The following is a 23129-nucleotide window of genomic DNA, read 5'->3' on the forward strand; positions in this document are numbered from 1 at the left end:
GTGAGAAAAACTATGCCATCATGGAAAAAGAGTGCTTGGCCATAAAATGGACAATTGACTTGCTAAGGTGCTACCTATTAGGCCGCAAGTTCAGACTAGTACAAAAAGAGGAGAACCACCGAATGTCAGGTCCAAAAATCAATTAAACATTGGCTATATATAAAAAACCTTTATTGACAGAATAGTCATAGTGGTATTACAGATACAAGGTTGTCCGCAATCACAATAGTATACGTACAACATCAATGTGGTCAGTAAACATGATCAAATTGGATTGCAAAAAACAGGTATACAACAATTGCACTAATCATGGTCAAATTGGATTACAGAAGACTGGTATATAACAATTGCAATGGGTATGTCCAAGCCAATCTAACAAATGTGACGTGGATGGCAGTACTCGGTGCCCAATGATGCATGTGGTGACAGAAAAATGATAATACTAATAATACATAGTGAGTAGTGATGAGCGAGCATGCTCGCTACTGCTCTGTGTTCACTCGAGCATCTCACTGCTTGAGATGCTCTTCGCTCGCCGAGTATTTTTGGGTTGCTCGGGCAGGAACACGGGTCCCCTCCCTGCATATTTGTCGCTCTTTAGAGAGCCAATGAACATGCAGGGATTGCCTGCCATGCACTGTAATGCCGTAGCCATGTTGGTTGTGGGCATTACAGTGATTGTCTGGCTGCACAGTGTCATCAGGTCTATATCAGACCTGGCGCCGCTGTGCTCGTCACAGTCACTCTGGATCAGACAGTGTAGGGAGAGGTGCTGCTGCGTCAGGGACAGATTTGATTGTGTATTAGGTAGTGTAGGGAGAAAAACCGTACATTACACATATCCATCTTAACAAACAGTCCTTCTGTGGACTAATCCATCTGCAGAGATATCAGGCAGGCAGGGTGGCAGGGTGTATAGGCAGGCAGTGTATATAGCAGACTGCAGTGCATATTGTTAGAACCCTCCTGTTTGTTTTTCCATCTTGTGTTTTGCGGTCACGTGACCATCTGACTTTATATTCCAGCTTCGCCCTTTTGGCTGTGCTGGACTTCAGTGTTTGACTGTTTCTCTAGCCAGGTGCTTCTGTGTCTTTCTCTGTCTGTTTGTTTGGTCCTTCTGGGACCTCTAGTACCTTTTTGTCAGTTTGTCTTTTTGTATTCTGCAACAACTTCTCTCTTTAGGAGGTGTCCCATTTTTTGTTTGTCCTTAGTTCTTTTGGGAACCCGTCCCCTAATGCTATAGGTCTTCGTTCAGACTAGCCGAGGACTAAGGTGGGTCTATTTGCTAGGATCAGGCAGCCTGCTACATCGTAGGGATTCAGCTTAGTTTTACTGTAGGGACAGTTTTCCCTTATCTTTCCTTAGTTCAAGTTGCAGATCATAACAGTAAGTCCAGCCCAAAAAAACTAAAAGGAAAGAAACTCGGGGATCAGTATGGCTGCCATCCAGGATTTGGCTCAACGCTTGCAGGGATTGTCTCTGGAGGTGGCCAAGTTCCAGCAACACGTGAGTAGCTGTTCTGAAGCGCATTTTGTGGAACCCAAGGTAGGACTGCCTGATGTTTTTATGGTAAACAGCAAGATTTTTTTTCCTTTAAAAATGCTTGTTTGTTATATTTGTGTTTGAGACCAAGGTCCTCTGGGAATGAATCACAGAACATTGGTTTTACTATGTCACTTTTGCGCAAAGAACCACAGGGGTGCGACGTTTCTCTCCAATCTAATGATCCATGTTTAAGGTCTGTATAAGAATTGTTTTATGCTATCGGGCTATTATATGACGATCCTGATTGAATCTCATCAGCTGAGGCAGAACTCAAACGTTTGAATCAGGGGTCAGGTGATGTTGAAAATTATTGAACACACTTCAGAAGATGGGCCTAAGTAGTTAAATGGAATGATCCAGCTCTGAAATGTCTATTTCTTGCTTGTCTGAGTGAAAGGGTTAAGGATTTGCTAATTGCATTCCCCGCACCTGAGACTCCGCAGGATGCCATGCAATTAGCAGTTCATGTGGATAGGAGACTGAGATTTAGACAGAATGAGGTAAAGACTCCTGTAATGCCAGGTCCTAATCCCCAGAAAATCTGCTCTGACGGCGGAGAACCAATAGAGGTTGGGGCGAAGTCGCTCTCCTCTCAGGAAAGAGACCAGAGGTTTGCCGAGGGATTGTGTCTTTATTGTGGTAAAGCTGACCATTTGATTAAGTATTATGAGATTCATTTAAGTAAAAAAAAAAAAAAAAAGGTCAGTTACGCCCGTATAGCTTGTTTACGCTCTGCAGGAATATTTCTTTCTGGGAGTACAACTTTGCAGGAAAATTTGATTGAGTTTGAGGTATTTGTGGATTGTGGTTCAACACTTAATGAGATTAAGGGTTTTTGGAAAACCTTAAATTGAAATCCAAACCTTTGTCATCACCTATTTCTGTGATTGCAATTGATAACACTCCCTTGAAATGTATTACTCACAAGGTTGCTGCATTTGCCCTCACTATCAATGGAGTTCACCAAGAAATTTTGGACATGGTTGTATTAGATAATTTACCCTCTCTGGTCGTTCTAGGATTGCCTTGGTTAAAACTGCACAATCCTTTGTTGGACTGGTCTACTAATGTGATTAAGTCTTGGAGTCCGAAGTGCTATGATAAATGTTGTAATGGTCGCATCGCGGCTTTGGAAAAAGGAGAATTACCTGTACCTATTCAAGATTTTTGGAGGTTTTTTTCAGAGGAGAAGTAGCAAGTTTTACGTCCTCATAGGGATTATGATTGCGCCATTGAGTTTGTTCCGGGAGCTACTCTTCCCAAGAGTCGCTTGTTTAATCTGACTATCCCTGAAAGAAAGGCCTTGGAGGAATACATACAGACTAGCCTGGCTGCTGGTCACATTAGACCTTCTAAGTCGCCAGTGGCAGTTGGATTTTTCTTTGTTAAAAAAAAGGACGGGGGTTTACGTCCATGTCTGGATTTTCGTGAAATTAATAAGATTACCGTACGCAATTCCTAACCTTTGCCGTTAATTCCTGACTTGGTTAACCAGATGGTGGGGGCCAAGTGGTTTTCTAAAATTGATCTCCGGGGGGCATACAAATTGTTACGAGTGAAGGAGGGTGATGAATGGAAAACTGCTCTTAACACTCCGGTAGGTCATTTTGAGAATCTGGTGATGCCTTTTGGTCTTACCAATGCACCTGCATTTTTTCAGAACCTTATTAATGACATCCGGAGACCTTTGATTGGTAAGAATGTGGTTGTGTATTTGGATGACATTTTGATTTATTTACCAGATCTAGAGTCCCATTGGCATAGTGTACGTGAAGTCTTGCAGTTATTGAGTGATAATTCACTCTTTGCTAAGCTGAAGAAATGTGAGTTCGCTGTGCAGAAAATTCGTTTTTTGGGCTACATTGTCTCCAGCGAGGGCTTTGACATGGACCCTGTGAAGGTTCAGGCTGTGCAGGAATGGCCAAGGCCTATTGGTTTAAAATCTAAACAGAGATTTTTGGGTTTGCCAATTATTACAGGAAATTCATTAAGAATTTTTCTGTAATTGTTAAGCCTCTGACCGATCTTACCAGGAAAGGTGCAAATACGGTCCAGTGGGTGGACTACTGAGGCCATTGAAGCATTTGAGTATCTCAAAGAAAGGTTCAGTTTTGCCCCTATCCTTATGCAGCCTGATGAGACTAAGCCTTTTTTGGTTGAGGTCGATGCTTCATCGGTGGGGGTCGGAGCAGTTTTGTCTCAGGAGAACAAGGATGGAGTACATCCTTATGCCTTCTTTTCGAAAAAAAATTCGTAAACCGAACTGAATTATGATGTTGGAAATCGGGAGTTGCTGGCTATTAAACTCGCATTTGAACATTGGCGTCATTTTTTGGAAGGCGCTAGATTTCCTATTCAGGTTTTCACAGATCATAAGAATTTGATCTATCTGTATGCTGCCAAGCGCTTGAATGCCCGTCACGCTACAAGGGCACTTTTTTTTTTCTCGGTTTCATTTTTCTGTTACCTATATCCCTGGTACTAAGAATGTTAAAGCCGATGCTTTATCTCGCAGCTTCTCTCCTACGGTCGGTGCCGAGGAGGAGGAGAGCATTTTACAGAAAGGAGTTGTGGTAGCGGCATTGGAATCTGTTTTGGAGAATGGGATTCTGAAAGCTCAAGATGATGCTCTTTCTAACACTCCCCATGTGAGGTTCTTCGTGCCTAGAGCCTTTAGGAGAAATTTGTTTGTGGAGTGTCATGAGTCTCGGTTGGCAGGTCATCCAGGAATTTTGGAGACTTATCAGTCGCAGTTTTTGGTGGCCTGGATGGCAGAAGGAAGTCATCAAGTGGGTGCGTCAATGTACTATGTGTGCTAGGTCAAAGGCTTTACATACTCCTGCTGTGGGGTTGCTTTGACCTCTGCAGGTTCCTAGTGTGCCTTGGACGCATCTCACAATGGATTTTATTACTGATCTTCCTGTGTCCGAGGGTTTTACTGTCATTTGGGTGATTGTGGACCGTTTTAGTGAGATGTGTCATTTGGTTCCATTTATTAAGTTGCCCTGCGCCAAGACACTCGCTAAGGCGTTTGTTAAGGAGATTGTCAAGCTCCATGGTGTTCCCACAGTTATTGTTTCTGATAGAGGACCTTAGTTTGTGGCTCGCTTTGGGCGTGCTTTTTGTGACAGGTTGGGAGTCCATTTGTCATTTTAGTCTGGGTATCATCCTAAATCTAATGGACAGACTGAAAGAAAGAACCAGGATGTTGAACAGTTTTTGTGTTGTTTTGTGGCGGACAATCAAGATGTGTGGTCTGAGTTTCTGCCTCTCGCATTATTTGCACTTAACAATCATACATCCTCCTCTGCTGGGTGTTCTCCTTTTTTTTTGTTGTACTGGGAGACATCCGTCTTTTGGTTCGTTCTCCAAATTGGGGTCGGTGGTGCCAGAGGAGGAGAATTTTTCCAGTGATTTGGAGAGAGTTTGGACTAACGTATGTTGTAACCTTCAAGAGGCTAACAAGAAGTCCAAGAAGTATTTTGACAGGAAACGTAAGGAGGTTTTGTTTACTGTGGGTGACATGGTTTGGTTGTCCTCAAAGAACCTGCGGTTGAGGATTCCCTCTTAAAAACTGGGTCAAAGATTGTGGATCCATTTAAAGTGCTTCAGGTTGTTAACCCGTCTGCTGTTAGGTTGGATGTCCCTACTTCCTGGAAGATTAATCCTGTGTTTCATGTTTCCTTTTTGAAAAAGGCTGATGTATCAGATAGGGATGTCTCAGTTCCTTCTGTGGTGGAAGACGGCAAATATGAAATTTCTCGTATCTTGAATTCTAGATTGCATAGAGGGAGATTACAGTATCTTGTCTCCTGGGAGGGTTTCGGTCCCGAAGACAATTCTTGGGTAAGGACGGATGATGTCTCTGCTCCTAGGCTTGTTAAAGCTTTCCACCCTAGGTTTCCGGATAGGCCTGGGCTTGGAGGATCCGGAGGATCCTCATAAAAGAGGGGGTACTGTTAGAACCCTCCTGTTTGTTTTTTCCATCTTGTGTTTTGGGTCACGTGACCATCTGACTTTATATTCCAGCTTCGCCCTTTTGGCTGTGCTGGACTTCAGTGTTTGACTGTTTCTCTAGCCAAGTGCTTCTGTGTCTTTCTCTGTCAGTTCATTTGGTCCCTCTGGGACCTCTAGTACCGTTTTGTCTCTTTGTCTTTTTGTGTTCTGCAACAACTTCTCTGTTTAGGAGGAGTCCCATTTTTTGTTCTAGTCCTTAGTTCTTTTAGGGACCCCTCCCCTAATGATATAGGTCTTCATTCAGACTAGCCGAGGACTAAGACGGGTCTGTTTGCTAGGAACAGGCAGCCCGCTACGTCATAGGGATTCAGCTTAGTTTTACTGCAGGGACAGTTTTCCCTTATCTTTCCTTAGTTCATGTTGCAGATAATAACACATACAGAATAGCACAAGAGGCTCCATTCCAATTCTGCCTTCTGCTGCTGTTAGATATTTCTATACAAAGGCCCAGGTCTCAAGGGCCAGGAATACTTTACTTTGGATCCTTATCTTCATTATTTGCTTAAAAAGCAATAGAGAGAACACCGTTTTCTACGCCATTTGCTTGTTTTGGGAGAGGTGCTGCTGTGTCAGGGACAGATTTGCTTGTGCATTAGGTAGTGTAGGAAGAAAAACTGTACATTACACATATCCATCTTAACAAACAGTCCTTCTCAGGACTAATCTATCTGCAGAGATATCAGACAGGCAGGGTGTATAGGCAGGCAGTATATATAGCAGACTGCAGTGCATATAGCACAAGAGGCTCCATTCCAATTCTGCCTTCTGCTGCTATTAGATATTTCAATACAAAGGCCCAAGTCTCAGGGGCCAGGAATACTTTTCTTTGGATCTTAATCCTCATTATTTAATTAAAAAGCAAACCAGAGAACACCATTTCTTCGGCGCCATTTGCTTGTTGCCAATGCAGAAAACAGCCGGTCCTTTCCATATTACAGCGCTAGAAATCCAGCTATTTAAAATTGTGTTTTCTCCGTCAAACAGATCACATATACGTTGTCAGAAAATCCTGCCATTTCTGGCCTCCATTAAAAATTTCCTTTAGTGTGTCAGTGAAGCAATTCACACCAGTTTGCTGTTCAAGCTACATATCTACAGGCCAGGTATTTAAAACTGTGTTTTCTCCGTCAAACGGATCACATATACGTTGTCAGAAAATACTGCCATTTCTGGCCTCCGTTAAAAATTTCCTTCAGTGTGTCAGTGAAGCAATTCACACCAGTTTGCTGTTCAAGCTACTTACCTACAGGCCAGGTATTTAAAACTCTGTTTTCTCTATCACATATAAGTTCGCTCCAAACTCAGTCATTTGTAGTGAGCGTGGAAGATGCTGTCCTCCATTTAAAATGGGCAAGGCACGTGGCAAGGGATGGGGAACTGGACGTGATGGTAATGGTGCATGAAGGCCGAGGACAAGGCCGTGGGCAAGTCGAAATTGTGCCACAACAAACACCCACATCTTCTCGCCTGACCTTCCTGTCCCAAATTCTAGGAGACCGCAGCACACCACTATTGAACCCAGAGCAGTGTCAAAAGGTTGTTGGTTGGATAGCGGATAATGCTTCCAGTCACTTAGCCACCACCACCAACCTGTCTTCCACACAGTCAAGTCTCAGTAACCGTGAGTCTGCACCGCATATTCATCACCCTGATCTTCCTTCCTCCCACCATGCCCAGTACCCAGAGACAACTGATCCCACAATTGGACACTCTGAAGAGCTGTTCACTTTTACATTTATAGATTCGGGCCTCTCGCCCCGTCCACTTGAAGTGGGGCAAGAGGAGAATGCATGTATCGATGCCCAAATATTTGAGCAGCAATGGTCACACGAAGGCGACGGTGGGAAAGTGTCACAAGAGGTGGACAATGATGAGACACAATTGCGAGAAAGTCAGGAGGAGGACCAGGGTGCGGAAGTGGAAGACGAGGTGGTGGATGATATAGTAACTGACCCCACCTGGCAGGAGGACATGCAGATCGAGGACAGCAGCACACAGGGGGAGGGAGGCAGAGCACCCCAACAGGCACGAAGAAGCAGTGTGGTGGCGCAGACAGAAGGCAGGCAACCGTTCCCCATAACACCAACATGAAGGAAGTTGCCAGTACAACTGTTAGGTTTTCCCGAGTTTGGTTGTTTTTTAAACAGTCTGCCGATAACCCCAAAAAGGCCAATTGCATCACCTGCCAGGCCAGAATCAGCAGGGGTAGTAAATCGACCAGCCTGACCACCACCAGCATGATCAGGCACATGGCAGCAAAGCACCCGTCTTTGTGGACCGAATCCCAGGGTCGAGGAACAGTGTCTGCGGGTGGCACCATTGCTTCTTCCGCTGTTGTGCATGCAAGCCAATTCCCTGTCCATGGTGCATGCGAAGATGCCTCTTGCCCTGCACCTGTCAATGCACACTCTCAAGTAGCACCATCAGGAAGCACGTCCATGTCTTTGACCCAGCGCAGCGTTCATTTGTCCATACCCAAGTCCTTGGAAAGCAAGCGCAAATATGCAGCCAATGCCCCACAGGCCACACTACTAAATTCTTACATTTCACGACTGTTTGCGCTCAAAATGTTACATTTTAGGCTCGTGGCGATGGAAGCATTCCACAAGCTGATGGCGGCGACCGTCCCTTGGTACTCGGTTCCCAGCCGCCACTATTTCTCCCGGTGTGCCGTCCCCGCATTACACAAGCATGTGTCCCAAAACATTAGCCGTGCTTTCAACAACGCAGTTACCGGTAAAGTCCACCTAACCACGGACACATGGACAAATGCTTGTGGGCAGGGACGGTACATCTCGCTGACGGCACACTGGGTTAACATAGTGTAAGCCGGGACCCAGTCGGACCTTGGGACGGAACATGTCCTCCCGACGCCAAGGATTGCGGGCCCTAGGTCAATCAAGGTTGCCCCACAGTCTACAGCTCCTGCACCTCCTCCTCCTCAGCCTTCTCCTCCTCTTCAGCCTCCATATCCAAAATTACCACATCAGTCACAATCTGGAAGCACTGCAGCACTGCCTCGGCCAAGCCGCAACAGGCCGTGCTGTGGCTTATATGCTTAGCTGAAAAACCGCACAATGCTGAAGAGTTGTGGACAGCTCTGAAAGAGCAGGCAGATCTGTGGCTCACACCGCTGAACCTACAGCCAGGCATGGTCGTGTGTGACAATGGCCGGAACCTGGTGGCGGCTCTGAGGCGAGGCGAGCTCACACACGTACCATGCCTGGCCCATGTGCTTAACCTCGTGGTACATCTGTTTCTCAAATCCTACCTGGAGCTGCTGGATCTGCTTGTTAGAGTACGCCGCCTCTGTGCCCATTTTAGAAAATGAGCTACAGCTTTCGCCGCCCTTGCAGTGTTTCAGCAGCGTTTGCAGTTTCCGGCTCACAGACTGGTGTGTGATGTTCCCACGTGTTGGAACTCTACACTGCAGATGTTGGGAAGGTCTTGGGAGCAGAAGAGGGCAGTTGTTGAGTACCAGCATCAACAAGGCCGTCGTTGTTCAGTTCAGACTCCACACATAAGACCTTGAGAGTAGACATGGATGTCAGACATATGTACCATCCTCCAAAACTTTGAGGACTCCAAAAAGATGGTGAGCGGCGATGATGCCATAATTAGCATCACCATCCAGCTTCTATGTCTTCTGAAATGCTCTCTGCTCAGAATCAAAGAGGATGCAATGCAGGTGGAGCATGATGAAATGGAGCAAGGAACAATACAGAGTGATTACACACAGCCGAGCCTCATCTCATCCCAGCGTGGATTGGGTGACAATGGGGAAGAGGAGGAGGAGAAAGGAGGAGTTTCATGCACTATAGACGGTACTACCTGCACAGCTGTCATACCGTCTGTTCAGCATGGATGGCCAGAAGACAGAGAGGAGGTGGAGGAGAGCATGGTCAGTCATCCTCTTGGTGAGGACACGGAAGTCTTGCCTGTTAGTAGTCTGGCATGCATGGCTGAGTTTATGTTATGCTGCCTTTCCCATGACCCTCGCGTTCTCAAAATTTTGGGTGACAGTCATTACTGGTTGGTGACACTTCTAGTTCCACACTACAAGGAGAACCTTATATCTCTTATTCCTGAGGCGGACAGGTCTACAAAAATAGGGCTGTACCAGAAGGCCCATGTTGCGGAACTATTAAAAAAATTCTCATCTGAAAACGCTGGTGGCAGAGGACACACTTCGTTGGACAACCAAGGAGTACAGGCGAGAGAGACATAACTTCAATCCAGCAGAGGCAGGGGAACACTGTCAAAGTTCTGGGAGTTTTCTCAGACCCTCCCATCGCACAGGCCCTGAGGCGCAGGGTACTCTCACAAGGAGTGCAAAGTTGGGGAAGAAGCTGAGGGAGGACCTTGCCGACCGTACCAACATCCTCCGTGATTCCTCTCTGCCTTATAATTATTGGGTATCCAAGCTGGATATGTGGAATGAACTGGCTCTCTATGCCTTGGAGGTCCTGACCTGCCCTGCCGCCAGCGTTTTATCAGAACGTGTTTTTAGTGCCGCTGGTGGAATTATAACTGATAAGCGCATCCGCCTGTCAACTGAAAATGCTGACAGGCTGACTCTTATAAAAATGAACAAGAGCTAGATTGGGCCAGACTTCTCAACACCACCGAATGATAGCAGCGTAACATAAACTCAAATCCAGTGTCTTTTCTTGTGAGGTGTATTCCCATGCACCTTTTCACACCCACACATGGGTATACGCTTCCTGATTTTGGATATTTGCTCTTGTCATCCTCCTTCTCCTCATCCTCCACCACCATATCACCAGGGAGATCGTGGTCCGTGATGCAACACCCACATAATTTTTTTAAAGGGTGTTAATGATGCCGGTGAAAATTTTTTTTTATTCAGTATGTTCATGTGTACCCCCCAGGGGTAAATGTTTGTCAGCCCATACACTTAGTGCATGGGCATTAGAAGTAAAGGAGGCCCGCTTCTTTCTAGTGGGAACATTTTTTTATGAGGCCCTCCTCCACATCTCTTCCAAGGGGCATTGAAGTGCCTCCAAATTTTTGGCAGCCCTTGCATTCACTGCATAGGCCAACACTATAGGAGACTCTCTCCTTTCTAATGGGAACATGTCGTACCTTGTTACTGTGGCCCTGCTCTATGTGTCTTTAAATTCTCAGTGGGGTTTTTCCTTAAACTGGAAGGCCGTTGGACTCACTGCATACCCTATAAATGTATAGCAGACCCTCTCCTTTCTAATGGGAACATGTCGTACCTTGTTACTGTGGCCCTGCTCTATGTGTCTTTAAACTCTTAGTGGGGTTTTTCCTAAAATTGGTCAGCTGTTGAACTCACTGCATACCCTATAACACTATAGCAGATCCTTTCCTTTCTAATGAGAACATGTCATATCTTGTTAATGTGGCCCTGCTCCGTGTGTCTTTAAATTCTTAGTGGGGTTTTTCCTAAAATTGGTCAGCCGTTGGACTCACTGCACACCCTATAACTGTATAGCAGACCCTCTCCTTTCTAATGGGAACATGTCGTACCTTGTTACTGTGGCCCTGCTCCGTGTGCCTTTAAATTCTTATTGGGGTTTTTCCTAAAATTGGGCAGCCGTTGGACTCACTGCATACCCTATAACTGTATAGCAGACCCTCTCCTTTCTAATGGGAACATGTTGTACCTAGTGTTGAACCACCCCCGTAATGTTCGAGTTCGGTTCATCAAACACCCGTATGTTCGTTGAACTGTTCGTCGAACACCTTCGAACAACGTTAAAACCAATGGCAGGCAAAAAAAAACACATAGAAACACATAGAAAACACCTTCAAAGGTGTCCAAAAGCTGACAAACAGCTCAGAAGACACAACTAACACATGGAAAAGTGACAAGTACATATAGTCATGCGAAAAGAAAAGAGGTGGAGGAGTAAAAGGAGGGGGAGACACAGATATAGGCATGTCATGCCCTTCTAAAACCGAAAAAGTGCGAAGCCGACACGGCCAGTCCGTTCCTGCCTGTGCGACCTCCGTGTCGCCGGGTTTGTGCCAGAGCTGTGGTGGACCCTGACGGCCAGCCCCCCTCTCCCAATACTGGTGCCTGTCCGCTGGTGGGTCGAGCGAGCCCCCCTGTGGTGGAGGCAGGTCTAAGCTTTTTAATTTAAATTGTCTCTCTAATTTGAATGAATACACTTTAAATCCTTTTGCAAGGATCTATTGGAGGGCAAGTCTCATGCCAGCAGCCGCGTAATTCCAGCTCCAGTAGCGTCCACTAAAGCTGCTGCAGTTAAAAAGCTTTTATAAGGATCGAGCTCGGCGGTCCACCGCAAGGCGTCCTACCACCAGTCCAAGCCCCTATGCCTTGGGGTGCCTCCCGATGCTCTTCACTGAGTATCCCGGGGTCCCGAAGCATTTCCTTTGAAAAAATTAAGTGTCCAAACTACAGGTGATATAGCTTGCTTAACAGCTGGGATAATCCGCTGACTAGCAGACACTGCTGCTAGGCACAAAGTATTTCCTGGGCTAGATGCAGTTAAAAATTTGTAATTAGATACTCTCGTTGGATGCTGAGAAAGCATTCCCTAGAGTCTCCTGGCACGCCATATATTATTCTCTTAAAAAGCTTGGGGTAGGGGTCTAGGGGACCCTTTTATAGCCAAAATCACGGCCCTGCATCGCAATACATCACCTAGGCTGAAAGTAAATGGAACTGTAGCACCCCAAGGGCTCGGTTGCTACAGAGGTATTGCACCTCACCCAGAGGTGTGATCTCTCACTCTCAGGTAAGGATGGAGTGTGGATCAGGACCCCGACACCTGCATGCATTACACCACATTGCCGTGGGGCAGGGCGACCAATATGCCCCTGAGATGGGCACGACAGTCCCTGTCCCTGGCTGGAGTGGGGGGAGGGAACACCAAGGAAGGGGAACCCTGTAGTGCAGGAGCAGGGAGGAAGCAGTTCCTGGGTGCATTGAGAAGGGAGTATAAAAGGTGGGCACCATCTTAGTTCAGTGCAGAGAAGTCTGAGCAGAAGTGACAGGGAGCAGGGGCTCTGCATGAGCTCTCCTCCGGAGGCGGAGGCCTAGTAACAGAGGCCCAGGCCTGGAAGAGGGAGAAGGAAGGAAGAGGAGCGGAGAAGGCTCCAGGAACGAGGAACGAAGGGATCCCAGGGGTGCGGACGGACGAGTCGCCACCGCACGCCCGAATCCACCTGCGTGGGGGGGTCAGGCCAAAGGGGGAGACCGGTCCCCGAAACTAGTGGAGGCGGGAAACGACCCTCAGCTAGAAACCGGAGGCTGTGACATTTTATGTGGCGCAGCCCCTCGCTACACCCTCTAGGAAGGCACCACATAGGGTCAGGGAAACTGGCGCAAAGTTTACCAAGGGGAGACCCGAGGCAGACAGACAGAAGCGTTGGTAAGAAAGGCCAGACAAAGGACACACAAAGGGGATCCTGTGAAGCGCTCCAAAGTTATCTGTGAGTTGTCTGAGCCCCTCACCTGGTGAGCACAGTACGACGTGGGCAGCCGTTACCGGCAGAAGTGGTCTGGATAATAAGAATTGTGAGTAAAGGCCCTGGACTGCATCACTTACTCCATGTCGTTACTGCTGCTGCCCTGCACCATCACCCCCATCCTCCGTATACACTGCCCTCAGGCTATACTCCTCCCGTGGGGAGTTATACTACGCTCTGCTGCACCCACAAGACCAGCCTCAGTGGTCTGCCCTGCAGCGGCGGTTCACTCTGATCGCAATTCACGGGTGGCATAGTCGGACATTTAAACATCAAAACCACATAAATAGTTCTGCCACTGGTTTGACCGCCCTGAGCCACGGAACCGGGTCGCCGCCACGGAGACTACAACCACCAGCATCCACCAAAAAGGTCTGGCTCCGGGTGCCCCAAGGCCCAGGGGGCGCGTCAGAACATTTTCATCACCTTTTATAATCACCAATGGGACAAGGCAGGGATGTCCTCTGTCCCCTCTCTTATACATCCTAGTGACGGAGCACCTGCTCTCATCAATTCGCCATAACCCCAATATTAGGTTGATTGCGGTGGGAGGTACCGAGTACAAGTGCTCTGCATTTGCTGATGATGTCCTAGTATATATCTCATATATCCATCCCTGCTGTTATGGCTGAAATAGATCACTTTGTTACATAGTCAAATTTTAAAATCAATGCAGTGAAGTCTGAGGCCCTCAATGTCTCCCTCCCCAAATCCATACAGGATTCCATCCAGTCCAACTTTCCCTTTGCCTGGCCCTCACAGGGTATCAAAAAATTAGGAATTCCTATTCATAGAGACCTCTCCCGTCTATGTTATCTTAATTTTGGGCCCTTTATTGAACAACTCCATACAGACCACGGTTGGCAAGTTAGAACTGTAAGATTCACTACGTGAACCACTGGTGTTTTGTGGAAAAGCACATGTACACTGTGTTCCAAATTATTATGCAAAAAGTGTTTAGGAGTGATAAGGGAAGAATTTGTTTGTTTGTCAGTTAAACTCATTGATGGTGATGTGTGTCAGTGCTCTTTATATCACTGTAAGCAATTGCAGACACCTGTGCTAATTAGTTTGGCAGGTGTGTCCAATGAAAGGCAAGACTACTTAAGAAGGCTGTCCCACATTATTAAGCAGCCTACATTTTCTGCCAAACTGGGAAAGAAAAAGGATGTGTCGGCTGCTGAAAAGCAACAAATTGTGGAGTGTTTAGGTCAAGGAATGACTACAATCAACATTGCCAAGATACTTCAACCTGATCATCGCACAATCAAGAAGTATGTATCTGATTCACAGTACACACATGTGCGTGCTGATAAGGTAAAATTGAGGACTCTTTCCTACAGGCAATTATGTCAGGTTAAAAGAGCAGCGGCTAAAAAGCCTTGTCATAGCAGCAGACAAGTTTTTGAAGCTGCTGGTGCCTCCAACGTCCCCCAAACTACAAGATGCAGAGTCCTTCAGAGGTTTTCAGCTGTGCGTAAGCCATCCTGTCGACCTCCTCTATCCACTGCACACAAGCAAAAAAAGCTCCATTGGGCCAAACAATACATGAAGACTGACTTCAAAACTGTTTTGTTCACCGATGAGTGCCGTGCAACGCTTGATAGTCCAGATGGATGGAGTGGAGGATGGCTGGTTGATGGACACCCCACGCAAACACGGCTACAGCGCCAACAAGGAGGAGGTGGAGTAATGTTTTGGGCTGGAATCATGGGGAGAGAGATTGTCGGCCCCTTTAGGATCCCTGAAGGGGTAAAGATGAACTCCATAATGTATGTGGAGTTTCTCAAACACCACTTCCTGCCATGGTTCAAGAAGAAGAACCATGTATTCCACAGCATGATCATTTTCATGCATGATAATGCACCGTCTCATGCTGCACATAACACATCTGCATCTCTGGCTGATATGGGCATAAAAGGGGACAAACTTATGGTGTAACCCCCATGCTCCCCTGACCTCTACCCCATTCAGAACCTCTGGAGCATCATCAAAAGGAGTGTCTATGATGGCGGGAGGCAGTTCACATCTAAGCAACAGCTCTGGGAGGGTATTCTGTCCTCATGCAAAACAATTGAAGCAGAAACCATCCAAAACCTGACAAATTCAATGGACGAGACAGTTCAGAAGCTCCTTTCGAACAAGGGGTCCTATTTGCAAATGTAACATCACCTAGAATAAAGTTTTGAATTGAAAACTGTTTGATTTCAGTTTCTAATAACCTGCTAATGCTTATAATTTCAAAAATGACCATTTTTTTGTTCTTTATTAAGATGAAAAGGTTGATCGAAGAGTGTGGGGGATCTAAGAGTGTGCCAACCCAGTAGTCAGGATTACTTCGAATTCTGACAATCTGAGGGTCATGTTGCAGGTAGTGCAGCAAGAAGGCACTCATGTGTCTTGCGCATCTAGGAGACCCAAAATTATTTTCCGGGCTAGATGCAGCTAAAAATTATTATTAATTTTAAATCTGGTGGAGCTTAGTATAGATGGTCTAATAGAATCAGTACTGCACACTGCTACAAAGCCCAAATTATTTTACAGCCAAGATACAGATAAACATGATTAGTAATTTGAAAGCTTAAAACGGTTGGTGAGGTGATTTTAACAAATCATCAAGCTTTTACTCTCCCCAGGATGACACAGGGGTAGAAAAGTTGTTTCGGATCCATGATTTGCTCATCTTTATGAACGTGAGTCTGTCTACATTATCAGTGGAGAGCCGCGTGAGCTTATCTGTCAGCACACCACCAGCAGCGCTGAACACACGTTCAGACAGAACGCTGGCTGCGGGGCATGACAAGATCTCCAAGGCGTAAGTGGCGACCTCCGGCCATTTATCCAGATTGGAAGCCAAAAAATAGCAAGGGTCTAGTGACACAGTCATGGCTTCAATATTTACTTGGAGATACTCCTTTACAATCGTCTCTAGGCGTTGACTATGTGTCAGACTTTTTGTCTCCTGTGGCCTTACAAAAGATGGGCTAAAAAGTGTGAAATGATTCCGCAAAATTGATGTTACTAGCAGAAACTGTGTTTCTGTTAGGGTTTGAGTGCTGAACACTCGACGGTCCCACGGTTGGCAAGTTGGAACTGTGAGATTCACTACGTGCACCACTGGTGTTTTGTGGAAAAGCACATGTAAGAATCTCCAACAGTCTCTTCTGATACTCCTGCATGCGTGCATCCCTTTCTACGGCAGGTATAATTTCTGCAAATTTACTTTTGTACCAGGGATCTAACAGTGTGGCAAACCAGTAGTCAGGATTATTTCTAACTCTCACAATTCGAGGGTCATGTTGCAGGTAGTGCAGCAAGAAGGCACTCATGTGTCTTGCGCATCCAGGAGCACCAAGTCCCTGTTGTGTTGGTGGCGAGGTAACAATCATGCTTCCTTCCTCTGTCCTCTCCCCCCAACCTCGCACAACAGAAATGTGATCAAGGTCTCCCTCATCTGATGAGTCTTCCATCAGTTCGTCCTCCACTTCTTCCTGGGCTCCTGCACCTTCCTCACTAGTTTGGCTGCTACCATGCGCCCTGGTAAAACCATCTCCCCCACCCTCACATACCTGCAGCCTTGGTGCTGCCGATCGTCTGGACCTTGCAGATGTTAGAACTTCCACATGCAACTCCTCCACCTCTACTTCCTCCACCTCCTCTTGTGCCACCACCTGACTCCGAATTCTGTTTAACATGTGCTCCAGCATGTAAATCACCGGAATAGTCATGCTGATAATGGCATCGTCAGCACTAAACATCTTCGTCGCCATTTCAAAACTGTGCAGAAGGGTGCATAGGTCCCTGATATGAGACCACTCCTCCAGCGTGATTTGCCCCACCTCTGGATCTCGTTGGCCCAGGCTATAGGTCAGAACGTATTGCACCAGGGCTTGTCGGTGCTGCCACAGTCGCTGCAACATGTGGAGAGTTGAATTCCACCGGGTAGGCACATTGCATTTTAGCCGGTGAAGTGGCAGGCCCAACGACTTCTGTAGAGATGTAAGTCGCTGAGCTGCGGGATGCGAATGGCGGAAGTGAGCACACAGCGACCGTGCCCTATGCAGAAGGCCATCTAGTCCGGGATAGTGGGCTAAAAATTGCTGGACAACCAGGTTCAACACGTGACCCATACAAGGCACGTGTGTGACATTGCCCCGGCGAAGGGCCGCACCCAGGTTTGCAGCATTGTCGCACACGGCCTTCCCTGGTTTCATGTCCAGTGGAAACAACCATTCATGAAACTGGTTCTCCAGAGCTGACCACAACTCCTCAGCTGTGTGACTCACATTTCCCAGACATTTCAAAGTAAAAACCGTCTGATGACATTGAGCCCTGCTGCCAGCATAGTATGGAGGTGTGCAGGATCCCTTCTGAGCAGTTAGAAAGCTTGTGGCAAGACCAGACAGGCTTTGGGTGCAGGTGGAGGACCGAGAGGAGGTTGAGGAGGCAGAAGCAGTGGAGGAACTTTGAGATAAAGAGGATTGACGAACAACTCGTGGGGACGGCAAGACTTGGACAGCAGCCCCTTGTCCTGCTGTCACCACAGTTACCCAGTGCCCAGTCAGCGACATGTAACGCCCCTGTCCATGCCTACTCATCCAAGTGTCTGTGGTGAAATGCACCCTGTCACACACAGAGTTTCTCAAAGAAGTGGTGATGTTGTGTGCGACATGCTGGTGGAGCGCAGGAACACCTTTCTTTGAGAAGTAGTGCCGACTGGGCATCTGGTACTGGGGCACTGCGACGGACATAAGGTCTCGAAAATCCTCTGTGTCCACCAGGCGTAAAGGCAGCATTTCTGTAGCCAAGAGCTTGCAGATGGTGAAATTCAATCTCTTAGCTTTCTCATGGCTAGGAGGAAATGGTCTTTTACTTGTCCACATCTGAGGGACCGAGGGCTGGCTGTTGTGCTTAGACGGGGTTGAGAAGGGTGTCCCCGGCAAACTGCCGGTCTGTGAGGAGGATGCAGGCAGACATGTTAGGTTTCCTTGATCCAAAGGTGGTGCTATCGATGTCGGACAGCGCTCAACACCAGCTGGTGTTACCACCTCCAAAGAAAATGATGACCTGCCATTCACGCTGGCTGTTGCGGGTAAAGAGGTGGCAGGTCTGCGTCCCAAAACAGGTGTGACTGCTGTCCCCCCAGTCACAGTTGATGAAGAGGCCGAGGATGCACAAGATGGGGCAGACGGTGGTTGGCCCGGCCGGCTAGGCCGCATTGTAGCACAGTGAGCTTCCCACTGCAACTTATGCTTCATGTCCATGTGCCGGTTCATGCATGAAGTACTCAAACTATGTATTTTTTGGCCTCTACTTAGCTTTTGCTGACAAATGTTACAGATAACACTAGTTGGGTCATCTTTATCGATCTGAAAAAATGCCCAGGCTATGCAAGGCTTAGCACCCATGCGACCAGAAGAGCCACCACGACTTGTGGTGAGAGGCAGAGTTGTGTTTGAGGATGCAGTTGTTGACGTGCTTCCAGTACTACGTCTCTGTCCAGGAAGGCGCAACCTGACCTCGTCGTCACTAGCATCCTCCTCCACGTCCTCTGCTGACCTCATCTCTTGGCTTACTGTGGGTTGACAGTAAGTGGGATCTCCAACCTCATCATCATCACCCTGTGTGTTATCACACCTGTCGTCCTCAGAGCCAACCTGTTCCTGCCCTGACAAAAAACTAAAGTTGTCGCTCCAATCAGGTATTTGAGTCTCATCATCGTCTTCCTCATTGTCTCCACCAACAGGAGTTACAGTTTGGGAACGAGAGTCTACATTATGGTCAGAACCTTCTGCGTCTGGTCCTGGATCCGACTCATAAAGATTCTGGGCATCAGTGCAGATCATTTCCTCGTCTGGATTCACAGAAGCGCTGGAGTCGACCTCTGATTCCCAGGCTATAGTATGAGTAAACAGCTCTGCAGACTCAACCATCTGTTCTACCCCATACTCAGACGGGCAGCTGGAGAGTCGGGAGCTGTGAGGAAGCAAGTGCGATTGGGGTGACACCTCTGAGGACTGGAGTATTTGTGATGTTGAAGTTGAGGTGGAGGAGAGCCCACTTAAAAGAGCACTTGATATCCGTTGAAGCACCTGCTGTTTTTGTGCATCATCAGAAGTAGACATTTTAGTTTGGCTGGAAGATGGTCTTTCTTCTGCAGATGTTACTGTTGCTTTAACACCTACGCCACGGACACAACCTTTTTTCCCCTTCCCAACACGCCTATTCCCCTTTCCACCAGCAGCAGTGGAGGTTAGTATAGATGGACTAATAGACCAAGTCCCACACACTGCTAGAAGCCTAAATATTTTTTCAGAGCTAGATGCAGAAAACAATTAGATTGAATTTGCAACCTGATGGAGGTTAGTATAGATGGACTAATAGAACAAGTCCCACACACTGCTCGAAGCCTAAATATTGTTTCAGAGCTAGATGCAGAAAAAAATTATATTGAATTTGCAACCTGATGGAGGTCAGTATAGATGGACTAATAGAACAAGTCCCACACACTGCTAGTAGCCTAAATGTTTTTTCAGAGCTAGATGCAGATAAAAATAATTTTTAATTTGCACCGTGGCGGAGGTTAGTATAGATGGACTAATAGACCAAGTCCCACACGCTGCTACAAGCCTAAATATTTTTTCAGAGCTAGATGCAGAAAAAAATTATATTGAATTTGCAACCTGATGGAGGTCAGTATAGATGGACTAATAGACCAAGTCCCACACACTGCTAGAAGCCTAAAGATTTTTTCAGAGCTAGATGCAGAAAAAAATTATATTGAATTTGCAACCTGATGGAGGTCAGTATAGATGGACTAATAGAACAAGTCCCACACACTGCTAGAAGCCTAAATATTTTTTCAGAGCTCAATGCAGAAAAATATTATATTGAATTTGCAACCTGGTGGAGGTTAGTATAGATGGACTAATAGAATGATGCTATGCCGAAAAGGTTTTACTTCACTTGGTGCAGCAAAAAAATTTGTATTCTATACACAGGTGGTGTAGCTTGCAACACAGATAGGCTACTCCACTGACTAACACACTCTGCAATAGGCCAAAAAGGATTTGCTTTGCTAGATTTAGCCAAATGCTGTGAAAAAAACTTGCACAGCACTGGCACAGACCTGCCTTGCAAAAAGTGAAAGGAACTGATGTAACCTAGCCCTGAAAAGGACTGCAATTACAATTAGTCTTTACTCCCAAACTATCTATTTAAGAGCACAGACCTGCCTGATAAAAGTTGTATGAAATGATGTAACCTAGTCCTTAAAAGGACTGCAATTACAATTAGTCTTTACTCCCAACCTATCTATTTAAGAGCACAGACCTGCCTGATAAAAGTCGTAGGAAATGATGTAACCTAGTCCTTAAAAGGACTGCAATCACAACTCTTCCCTACTCCCAAGCTATCTGTAGATTTGTGCGAAAATTGGCTTGATATTAACAAAGTATAGCGCATACAGCCATAGCGGTGCCGTCTAACACGCAGCTGCAGCAGAAAGAAAATGGTGGCGACGGGGAAAATGGCTGGGTCTTATAGGGCAAGGACATGTGACATACACTGCCAATGACACATGCCCTTGCTTGTGTGAAAAAAAGCAGTTCGCTCCGTGTGTGCGCGGCTGATAGGCTGACAGACTGCACCTCCCTACTGTAAATGCGGGAAAGAGAAAAAACAATGGAGATCTTCATTATTCCTGCAGAGATCCATCCCCTGCCCCTCCCCCCGCCCCGCTGTACACTCAAACTGCATATTAACATTAATTTTCAGCATTACTGAGAAAAAATCAAGTTATGATTTTGGTGCACGAACAGTTATCGAACATAACCTCGAACAGCCGAATTTTTTTCAAATCGTTCGTGTTCGCCGAACGGCTCGAACATCGCCCAAAAGAGCTCAAATTTGAGATTGGCGAACAGTTTGAGTCGAACACCGCTCATCTTTAGTTGTACCATGTTACTGCCGCCCTGCTCCTTGTGTCTTTAAATTCTTAGTGGGGTTTTTCCTAAAATTGGTCAGCCGTTGAACTCACTGCATACCCTATAACTGTATAGCAGACCCTCTTCTTTCTAATGGGAACATGTTGTACCTTGTTACTGTGGCCCTGCTCCATGTGTCTTTAAATTCTTAGTGGGGTTTTTCCTAAAATTGTTCAGTCGTTTGACTCACTGCATACCCTATAACTGTATAGCAGACCCTCTCCTTTCTGATGGGAACATTTCGTACCTCGTTACTGTGGCCCTCCTCCATGTGTCTTTAAATTCTTAGTGGGGTTTTTCCTAAAATTGGTCAGCCATTGGACTCACTGCATACCCTATAACTGTAAAGCAGACATTCTACTTTCTAATGAGAACATGTCGTACCTTGTTACTGTGGCCCTGCTCCGTGTGTCTTTAAATTCTTAGTGGGGTTTTTCCTAAAATTGGTCAGCCGATGGACTCACTGCATACCCTATAACTGTATAGCAGACCCTCTCCTTTCTATTGGGAACATGTCGTACCTTGGTACTGTGGCCCTGCTCCTTGTGTCTTTAAATTCTTTGTGTGTTTTTTCCTAAAATTGGTCAGCCGTAGGACTCACTGCATACCCTATAACTGTATAGCAGACCCTCTCCTTTCTAATGGGAACATGTCATACCATGTAACTTTGGCCCTGCTCCGTGTGTCTTTAAATTCTAAGTGGGGTTTTTCCTAAAATTGGTCAGCCGTTGGACTCACTGCATACCCTATAACTGTATAGCAGACCCTCTCCTTTCTAATGGGAACATGTCGTACCTTGTTACTGTGGCCCTTCTCCGTGTGTCTTTAAATTCTTAGTTGGGTTTTTCTTAAAATTGGTCAGCCGTTGGACTCACTGCATACCCTATAACTGTATAGCAGACCCTCTCCTTTCTAACGGAACATGTCGTAAATTGTTACTTTGGCCCTGCTCTATGTGTCTTTAAATTCTTAGCGTTGTTTTTCCCAAATTTTGGCAGCCCTTGCAGTCACAGCATGGGCATTACCACTATAGGAGACCCGCTCCTTTATAATAGGAACAGTTTTTACTAAGACCCTCCCCTATGTCTCTTCAAAGGGGTATTGGGTTGCGTCCAAATTTTTGGCAGCCCTTGCAGTCACTGGATATGCAATAACAGTATAGGAGACCCACTTGTTAATAATGGGAACAACAAAGCATAGCTGGCTGATGGCTCTCTAACAATAGCTAGGGCCGACTGCTGGCCTTTTCAGAATCGTAAGGGCCGTCTGATGTCCCTGTTAAAATAGGCTTTATGACTTTCAGATTCCCTCCATAATGAATAAAAAAGGATGTGTCTGATGATGTGTCACACACCACATCGCCAGATAAGGTCGTAAAATGTTAAAATGTAATTTCCCGGTGAATGCATTTGTCTTAAAAAATATCGTAAAAAAACCAAAACAATAGGATCTTTCTTTAGTATAAAAAACAGCGTCACCAATTTAACCTCAATGTTATCACACTGTTCAGCTCATGCACCTCCTCCTCCATCTCCGAAATGACCACATCAGTCACAATCTGAAAACACTGCAGCACTGCCTTGGCCAAGTGGCAACAGGCTGTGCTGAAGATAAGATGCTTCATGCTTAGGTGAAAAACCACCCAGCGCTGCAGAGTTGTTGAAAGCTGTAACACAGAAGCCTGATCTGTAGCTCTCACCGCTGAACATACAGCCAGGCATGGTCGTGTGTGACAATGGGAGGAACCTGGTGATGGAGAAATGACAGCCGGGGTAGATACGCTTTCCCTCTATGCCAGTCCTTTCACCGAGCTAAATAATATGGCTGTGGGGAAATACAACTCCCACTGAGAAGCTGTTTCGGATTGAAAAACATTGTGCCCACCAGAGGATTTGATTCTGAGGGCTAACCTTTCTCACCCACTCAAGAGCCCCATAGCAGCTGCAAAGTTAGCGCTATCTTGAACTCTCCTGAGGTAGAAGCCAAGGCACACCAGAGGATTCTCTGGTGGGATCGTCCAACCCTGCCGAGAAGCAGTCGTGGCTAAGAAAAGTGTGTGGGAAGGTTCCGGGACTCCCTATGGCTGCATTTTTACTG

This window comes from Phyllobates terribilis, unplaced genomic scaffold (assembly GCF_046119375.1).
Source record: "Phyllobates terribilis strain yellow unplaced genomic scaffold, ASM4611937v1 Scaffold_3__8_contigs__length_932513732, whole genome shotgun sequence".
Lineage (NCBI taxonomy): Eukaryota > Metazoa > Chordata > Amphibia > Anura > Dendrobatidae > Phyllobates > Phyllobates terribilis.